The sequence below is a fragment of the Panthera pardus genome, unplaced genomic scaffold (assembly GCF_024362965.1).
Source record: "Panthera pardus isolate Hobbes unplaced genomic scaffold, ASM2436296v1 HiC_scaffold_24, whole genome shotgun sequence".
Classification (NCBI taxonomy): domain Eukaryota; kingdom Metazoa; phylum Chordata; class Mammalia; order Carnivora; family Felidae; genus Panthera; species Panthera pardus.
Window position 1 is genome coordinate 23,092,534 of NW_026526810.1, and position 9,237 is coordinate 23,101,770.

Here is a 9,237-nt window from a genome sequence, read left to right on the forward strand (position 1 = left end):
TGTGATATAAAAACATATGTGATTCTGTTGGGGGCAAACTCACAGGTCCTGCTGGGGTTTGTTGCCCACATTTAAAATCAAAGTCCACAATTTCAGTTAGACGTTTATGAAAGTCAAGAAGCAGTTCCCCCTGTTCATGTTTGCAGTTCTTAGTCCTTGCTGGACTTCTGAATTCAAAGCAGTAAGGAGAGAGGCTGATTAGAAAACTGTTAAAACACTCAGGCCAAAAGTAAGAAGAGTCTGTAGTAGAAATGGTGAAGAAGCAGATTAGAGAGACATTTGGGAATTTGACTCGGTTTCTCCCAACCCTCAGTGAGGGACTCCTCAAAGAGGAATTTGGGAGTAACATGGGGTCTGGCCAGACAGGTTCATCAGGAAGGCATAAACCTTTAAAGTAGCATCATACCCCCTCTCAGCAGCTGCCCAGATTGCAGTATAATTTCATTAAGTAGTTCAGCCTATATTTATTACCCTCCGTGGCAGGCTCAACAGAACAGAATGGTTCTTGCTTTTGTGAAGCTTACAGTCTAGTGGAGGAAACATGAATAAGAAAAGCTGAGTCCATAGGATATTAACTGCGGGGATCAAACGCAGGAAGAGAGTGGTGGTTCTCGACAGTGTGCTGGCAGGGAGTAGGGACCTGTTTTAGACTGTGGGGTCAGGGAAAGCCTCTCTAGGAAGTGACCCTCAAGATGGGACTTGAAGAAAGAAGGGATGGGAGGAGAGGATGCCATGAAGCTCAGTGGGCAGTAGAGTGGACAAGATGAGTGACAGCTAGAGGTGGGAAAGAGGGAGGAGAGAGAGCAGCTGTGCAGGAATCTCAGACAGATCCATAGGGGCGCCATTTCTTGGGATGGAAAGCCTGGGGGAGGAGCAGACTGGAACAGGCAGGAGTGTCCACAAATCAGAGGTCTTTGCGGCCACGTTCAGTTCAGATGCAGGAGGGTAGGTGTTAAATAAGTATTTATATTGACAATTCTAAAGCTTAAAAGATAGGTCTGGACTTGAGGTGACATTTACTAAAGACCCATAAGGAGGCCCTAGTGTCAGCCCCTTCCTCTCAGATTCTGGCACTGCTCTACAGGCGAAAAGTCCCACCATCCTGACTAAAGATTTCACTCTTTGATCCTTGACCCTCCTATCAACTTTGACTATTCTTCTGTTCTGCCCATGACACCAGAACAGCATCTGGACCCACGTGCCACTTTCTGGTTGGCTTAAATCAGGCAGTATCTCTAAAGGTGTTCAGAGCATTTAACTAGTACAGGTTTCTTGCATGGGATTTCTGCAGGGGGAGCTTTGCATCTGTAAAGATGCTAAACATCCACGTGGCTTACAGTGAAATATTGTCTGTATATCACGGCTGAGTTTATAGCAAGTATGATTGGTATATTTACTGATTGTTTCTCAGAACTGGATGAAAATAACAGGACCAATCAAGTGAATTGCAACAACTAAACATGCTAACGACACAGGGGAAAGGGCTGTAAATTTTAGAAAATTGTAAATTGTGATTATGCCAAGAAGAGGATTCACTGTAGACTGAAGATCTGACCCCAGCTAAATGGGGCCAAGATTAATCATGTCTTGGTCTTATACATAAGCCAAAGGATCTTTTCTAAAGATCATGTCTATTAAAGCCGTGGAGACTTTTCTGCAGGTAATACCGTAATGAGCTCCAGGCATTTAATGAGAGACAAGTGCTACTGTTGAAAGGGGTAACCTTCAGCATCTCATTTGGGAACCAAGTGGGGCCTGCTTGCTCTGCAAAATGAGGCCCCAATTCAGTCCAAGAGATGAAGAAGACGTTCACAATTTTAGATGCTCTGGTGCAGGCAAAAGTGAAATCATGTAAGAAGGAGCAAGGCACTGACTCCAGGCTGCAGGCCCAGAGGCTTCTAAAGGCAGTAAAATAAAAACAGCATTAAGGAACAAAACAGCCTAAGGAGCTTGATGGAGTTTCCCAAAAACCTCTGGAGGAATACACAGCATTCTGAGGGGAGGAGACTTGGCTTCCTTCACTGTCACAATGGCTGGCTCAGATGAAGGTAATTGCCTGGCCAAAAAAACCTCACCAGTGTGAAAGAGAAAGTGTCATCTCACCCCGTCCCTTGCTTTCCAACCCCCCAGAAGTCTCTCGTGTTAAGATTTATGTTAAGCTGTGTCTGCTCTCACTTTGATATGCAATAGGAAAAGTGCCAGGATACAAGTCTGAACCTCCTTCCCCCAAACTGTCACAGGATATTGTCTCCCGTCCTGGACCTCACTGTGAAGTCCTGCCCCACTTGCTGCTTCTGGCTTCCTCTCGCAATCCCAGGATTGCAGGGTCTCGAGGTGGAAACCCTTTGGATGCCAGAGCCATGGGCCATGCCTTTCTGGGTAGGAGCAAGGGGAACTTCCAGCAACCCCCGGATGTCCCTTTCTTAAACCTGCCGCAGCACAAAACAAGCCGGTTCCTTGTGTTCTTGGATATAAATATTGATTCTAGGTGATGTTAACATTCTGTTCATAAAAGAATGTAACGCGTTTCTCCCACACCATATTAGACTGATGTGTTGTTTGGCCAAGAGAAGTACAGATTGCTGGCTTCTGCGGGGAAAATGTGGACATTTAAATGCATGCGGCTTGTAGAAGTCTAGGGAGCATTCTGGGAATAGCAACCAGGTCCCTTCCCTGGCTCCAGCTCTGCCTTCCTCCGGGCAGTCTCTCCTCTCCCAGCTGCATTGTTTGCATATGTCATTGGCATTTCTAATCGCTTGTAATTTGGGAATGCTTTCTTAGAATTAGATCTTGTTTCTCAAGGACCTGGAAATGTGGGCATTTGCTCTCCTCAGGAGGCCCACAGGGGCAAGGCCAAACATTCTTAGCTTTCTTCCCCTGGGGGAAAGATCTGGGAGGTCCTGCTCTTCTGTTTTCTTTTCCCCCCTCCACGTGGGAGGGAAGGGCAAAGGCTTCAGACCAGAGGTGGTCCCTCCAAGCATTCCACCCAGGCTGAACCGAGCCCAAGACTCCAATGTGCAGGCTGCTCTGGCAAGGCAAATTCCCCACATTCCACCAGTGCTCTTGAGGGAGAAACTGAACTAATGAGAAAGTGGAATTCTTGATGTGTATGCTTGCTTGCTCACTCGGTGCCAGCACATCTCACACGGACAGATCCTTGTCCAACATTTCGTAAGAGTGGAAGAGCCCATTTCCAGATGTGTGGGAGCGCCGCCTGAGACAGTAAGCTGTCGGGAGAGCCAGCGCCCTCTGCTGTCCCGGCCAGGAAGCACCATGACAATGGGGAGGGACCTGGGGGCTCGAGAAAGCCTGCAGCTCTGTTAAAATCCACAGCTGACCCGCGCTGGTGTGAAGAGGGCCTGAAGCTCCTGCCTATTCAAACGTTGAATCTGTAAGGGGCTGGCTTCCCTCCGTCTAGCTGGCTCTCTTTATGTTTTGTGGTTGTGAGCGAGCCAGAAATGAAGAGGATTTATAATGAAACCCCAGCCTCCTACAGCATCCGCTGGTCCTGTTCCGGAGAAGGTGAGGAACAGTGGTGCTGCTCCTGCTGGTGAACCTGGCCAGCAGGCCCAGGCGAGGCGAGACAATGAGGGCAGCTTGCCCAAGAAGAGACCTCCCGCCGCCGATCAGCAGTCCTCTGGCCACGCCCTTGCCCAAGAATGCAGCTTCCCGAGGCCTTGCTGGCTCCCAAGGCTTCCAGCCCAGGGGAAGTTGCAACTGCTCCCACTCAGGCATACTGGCATCTCTGAGGGGCCTCCGGAGCTGGCACAGCCAAGAGAGACGGGCTCAGTTTGCAAGCTGAGACCGAGCTGCCGCCTCCTCTGCTCACCTCCTGCCAAGGCAGCAACACGGCAGTGGGTCCCAGGCTGGGGGTCCAGCGTCGGGTTTGCTGCTGCAGCGGGGAGAGAGAGACAGAGAGAGAGGGTTGGTGAAAGATGAGGTGGACGCATTGGTGGGGGGGTGGGGGGTGGGGTGGGGAGGGTTGTAGGGAGGCTGGTGAACCAAACTGCTTGGACAAACTTGCAGTTTTGCAAAAAGGCACAAAACAATCAGTTTTGGGTTTTTCGGAAGGTTTTTAATTTATTTATTTATTTTACTTATTTGTTTATTTTTTTTTTTGTAAACCGATCTCCTCCCTGCTGGGAGAAGAAAAACCCAACCCGACAAACAAACCCCCTAACAATGCCCTTCTCTCTCTGGGACCAATTTCCAGACTGCACAGCAGTCCTGACAAGGTCAACAAGCTGGAGCTGTAAGCAGAAGATCTTTATCTATATGGGAAATAGGAAAATCATTTGACTGATAAAAGGAAATACAATAAATAGCATCTAAATTCCTGGCTGCATTCCCCCGGGGCCCCTCCTCTGCTGGAGAAAGTGTGCAGGGCAGGAATACATGTGCTGCTCCAGCATGTTTAAAAATAGCATACAGCACACAGCCCTTTCTTACCTTCCAGAAAGACTTCATTACCGGATCCTCAGCCCTGAGCCTGCAGAGCTGCTGCTGGCGCTTCCTTCTCCCTGTGCTGGATTTTTCTTTTTTGAAAGTGTTAAGGCAGCGTGCGTGATACATTTTACTCACGGGCCAGCTCCTGCTCAGCTAGTTTCAATCTAGGCACGTCTGAAGCTCACGTAGAAAGTCCATTGTATTTAATGGGGTGTTAACTCTGTTTATTCTCTGGGACTTGTGCAGTAATTTTATACTCCTGCAAAACTAGCAACTTGAACCTGAAGTGGTACCTCTCTCGGCATCCCCACCCCAGAGGGCCGCAGTCCCCAGGCAACTCTGGCCCTCACCACCAGCCTCCCGCCAGCTCAGGTGGCCAAAAACAGCCGACAGACGTTAGAGCAGGGAGACCTGGGGCTCGCAGCTGCCGCTGCCGCTTGCTGGCACTGGTGTGGTGGGAGGCAGGTCTCTCCATCTCTTGGAGACTCATTTTTCTCAGCTGTAAAATGGGGATTTCACTGGGCCTTGCATACCTTGGAGGGCTGTTGACATAGAACAAAGACATCGTGGAAAAACATTTAGCTGGGTTCCACCAAGACCTCCACTGTATAATTCCCAACCAGGCCACTTCTGTATCCCCTCAAAATCTCCAGACCATTTCTCCCCTAAAACCGGGGTGTCCGGACTAACTGTGAAGTCCACTGATAAGGCTGTGTCTTCACTACACAGCTGGTATTGTCTAATTCCATGACTCTTTCTGCATTTACTGCTGGGCATTCTCCCCTTAGGAAGCAGCTTTATTCACAGCGCCTGGCCTGTACTGAATACAGAAAAGACTAGGTGCTCACTCCCTTCTAGCTCTGAATCTCTGGGTCTGAATCAAAATAGCTGAAGCCCATGCAGTTTCTAATAGACTATATAAAGTTCTGTGTGAACCATATCTTGGATTATTCCCACCTGGCCTAAACCTGGATTCTTAGGGACCTTCCAGAGTCTCCCTCTCCCTGCCCCCACCTCATACACCATCTGGACTCTTGGCATTCCCTCTCCATGAGCTAGGCTGTCCCTCCTGCATCCACAGCTCAGGTCTGAGTCCCCGGGCCCCTCCTCTCTGGAGTTCCTGATCTCTGGTTCCAACTCCCTCAGGCCCTCCCCATCTGGCATTCTGTGGAATCCTCAAACTCAATTTGTCCAAAATGATAGAGTCTCCCCACACCCACAGTTTCTCTTGTATCTGCCAGTTCAGTTAGTTAAGAGGTCCACTGGCCAGTCAAGCAGGAGAAACTGAAATCATTCTGTTTGCTTCTCCCTTCTTCCTCACCCTCTTCCCTGCTCTGCCCCCACATCCCCTTACTCATAGAATACCCCAGATTCAGCCATCCCCAGACCAGACCTTTGTGGTTTTTTTGTTTGTTTTTGTTTTTGTTTTTTTTTAATTTTTTTTAACGTTTTATTTATTTTTGAGACAGGGAGAGACAGAGCATGAACAGGGGAGGGTCAGAGAGAGGGAGACACAGAATCTGAAACAGGCTCCAGGCTCTGAGCTGTCAGCACAGAGCCCGACGCGGGGCTCGAACTCACGGACCGCGAGATCATGACCTGAGTCGAAGTCGGCCGCTTAACCGACTGAGCCACCCAGGCGCCCCCCCCAGACCAGACCTTTGTAAGGCCCTCAGCACTCAGCTCCCCTCTAGGCTCCAACAATAGCTCCTTGGTTTCTTTTTCTTCTTTATTAACTAGTCCTGCAGTAGCTCTTACCTGGCCTTGGTAGCTCCGGTCTCCCCTTTGTCCTATCCCTAGCGCCCCCATCTGTCCAGCACACCACTACATGAGCAATCTTTCTAGAATGCAAGTCTAAACTTGCAACTATCACTGTATTTAAATAATCATTCTGGCAGTTGCTTTTGCTTTTATTGTCTCACTTAAGCCTTCTGATAATTCCATATGATAAGCATTATCCTCCCCATTTTACAGTTGAAACTGAGATTTGCGAGGTCAAAGGGCCCAAGGCTATGCAGCTATTACACCTTGCAAAATCAGAGTTTGAACCCAGGTCTATCTTATACTGCAAATCCACGTTCAAAGGGGTGGCTAGCTCGGTGCCTGGCACATAGCAGGTAGACCACTGTTTTTTCCCTTTCATTCCCCCTTTTTACAAACTGCAGTCTCTTGAGCACAGTACAAAGGACTACTTCATCATGGCTGGCTAACGTCTCCAAAAGTGTCTCCTGCCACTCCCTGTGTCTCATCATTACCACCACCTGTCAGGCCATGTCAGATCATTTGCTGTCCCCCAGACCTCCTGTTCCTTCCTAACTCTGCTGTTTTGAAATCCTCTTTCCCACTGCTCAGCAGGCCTTTTCTTTCTTGATCCTTCCTCATCTGTATGCACAGGCCAGGTAGCACGTCCTCGGGGTTGCTTTTTCTGATCACCAAACACAGAATTCATGGTTCCAGTGTTCCTTGTTGTTTTATGCTTGTTTGGATGCAGATCATATTTAGGAATGTGGTTATTCAGACCTCGTCCCTTCCCATCTTGGTATCCTCGGTGCCTGGCTTTGTGCCTGGGACAGAGTAGGCACAAAATAGGAGTCTATGGAGTTTCATTCAATCTCTCATCCTTCCCTATGACTAATGCTTAATTTCATCCCTTTTGCAAAGGTTAGAATGTCTCCTAAGACTTGTTTCTATCACCTCCGCTCTCTGATTTCCACACCCACCTCCACATTGATCTGCTCTTGCAAAGTCACCAGAGACCTGCCCGTGACCGGATTCCCAGACACGCTCTGCGCTCACCCTCAACTGCTCTCAGCAGCACTGGGTGCACTGGCCACCGGCTCCTTCTGCAGTCAATCTTTCCCCTTGGCTTCTGGCATCCCAGTCTGCTGTTTCCTCTTGCCTCTCCAGGCTCTGCTGGTCCTTAGCTGACCCCCAGAAACAGTGCCACAGGGCTCCATCCTCGGCTTCATTCTCTTCCCTCTCTACATTCCTTTCCTGAATGGGCTTGTCGATTCCTGTGGTTTAAAATACTACCTCATCTTCAGCTCTCGGCTCCAGATTCAAATATTTAACAACCTATGTGATTTCATTGAATCATTTAGCTGATTCTTAGGGTATTTAGTGCTTTCAAAGGTTAACAGTGATTCTGTTTTTAACCCCAAACCTTTCCTCCCTCAGTCCTGCCCCTTTCAGGAAAAGGCACAAGATCATGGACCCCCTTCCTGGGATCTTGGGAGCAACTTATCTAGGAAGAAAGTGTCTTGGAAGTCATGGTTTCCTACATCTGACTTGGGTTTGGAAAAAGACCAGAGTCCTTAACCTGGTATCCAATGGCCACATGATCTCGCCCCAGCCTACCTTTTATCCTGCCCCTAGACCAGAAATGGGCAAATTATGGCCCAAAAGCCAAATCTGTCCCACCACAAGGTTTTGTACAGCCTATAAGCAAAGAATGATCTTTATACCATTAAGTGGTTGGGGGAAAATCAAGAGAAGAATAATATTTTGCGATACATGAAAATTATATGAAGTTCAAATTTCGAAGTGAATTGGAACATAGCCATGTATCTTGGTATACTTGTTATCTATGGTTGCTTTCCAGCTACAATGGTGCTGTTGGAACAGAGAACCTATGACCTGCAAAGCCAAAAATATTTACTCTCTGGACTTCTACAGAAAAAGACTTCTGGCCTCTTACTATGGTCTGAATGCTTATGTCCATCCAAATTCATATGTTGAAATTCTAACTCCCCATTCGATGATATTAGAAGGTGGGGACTTTGGGAGGTAATTAGGTCATGAGAGTGGAGCCCTCATGAATGGGATTAGTGTCTTTATAAAAGAGACTCCAGAGAAGATCCCTCATCCCTTCTCCCATGTGTGGATACAGTGAAAAAGCACCATTTATGAATCAGGAAGCTGGCTTTCATCAGACACAGAATCTGCCAGTGGTTTGATCTTGAACTTTCCAATCTCTAAAACTGTGAAATAAATTTCTGTTGTTTATAAGCCACCTAGTCTGTGGAATTTTGTGAAAGCAGCCCCAATGGATTAAGACACCCCTGTTCTAGATGAGTCAAGCTGTCCCCTGGCTCTTAAACATACTTTGTAAATTTCCAGTTTTGCACTCATTGCTCTCTGTTCCTCTCTACTTGCCTTCAGGCTTTTCCAATACAGCATCTTCTAGAATCTTCCATGTCTGCTTCACCCAAAAACTTCTCATTCTTCTCTTAACTCCTCTAGTAGTACATAACATCAGTGGACTTCATACCCAGGGCCTTGTACTCACTGTTAGCTTCTCTGGAGCATAGGTCATGTGTCCCTTCCAGACTGGGAGCAAGATAAAGACTGGTCCGTATCTTCCTCTTGCATCTGGGACTCAGCACAAGGCCTAGCAACACAACACAAGGTCTGTAAGTGTTTAGAAAGTCAGTGTTGATATACTCTTTTCTGATGGTCTCATCTGTCCTGACATCCTCTATTTAAGTCTGAAAAAGAGCTGTCCATTTATTTTTTTTTTAATTCTTTTAAAGTTTATTCATTATTGAGAGACAAAGAGAGACGGAGCATGAGTGTGGGAGAGACAGAGAGAGGGGAAGACACAGAATCTGAAGCAGGCTCCAGGCTCTGAACTGTCAGCACAGAGCCCGACGTGGGGCTCGAACTCACGAGTTGTGAGATCATGACCTGAGCTGAAGTCAGATACTTAACCGACTGAGCCACCCAGGCACCCCTAGAGCTGTCCATTTCTTTACTTGGGGATTTTATTTTAAGGAAGATGCACATTTTATC

At 47.7% G+C, this 9,237-nt stretch overlaps 1 long non-coding RNA gene across 1 annotated transcript; it reads right to left on the bottom strand.

Annotated features, from left to right (window-relative positions):
* Nucleotides 1–2,104: 2,104 nt before the first annotated feature.
* Nucleotides 2,105–8,811, bottom strand: LOC128772929 (uncharacterized). Its single transcript, XR_008417008.1, has 3 exons — nucleotides 8,735–8,811; nucleotides 4,450–4,988; nucleotides 2,105–3,892 (listed from the first exon to the last, which is right to left on the bottom strand). It is a non-coding gene; the product is annotated as an uncharacterized LOC128772929 (long non-coding RNA).
* Between the last annotated feature and the right edge of the window lie 426 nt (nucleotides 8,812–9,237).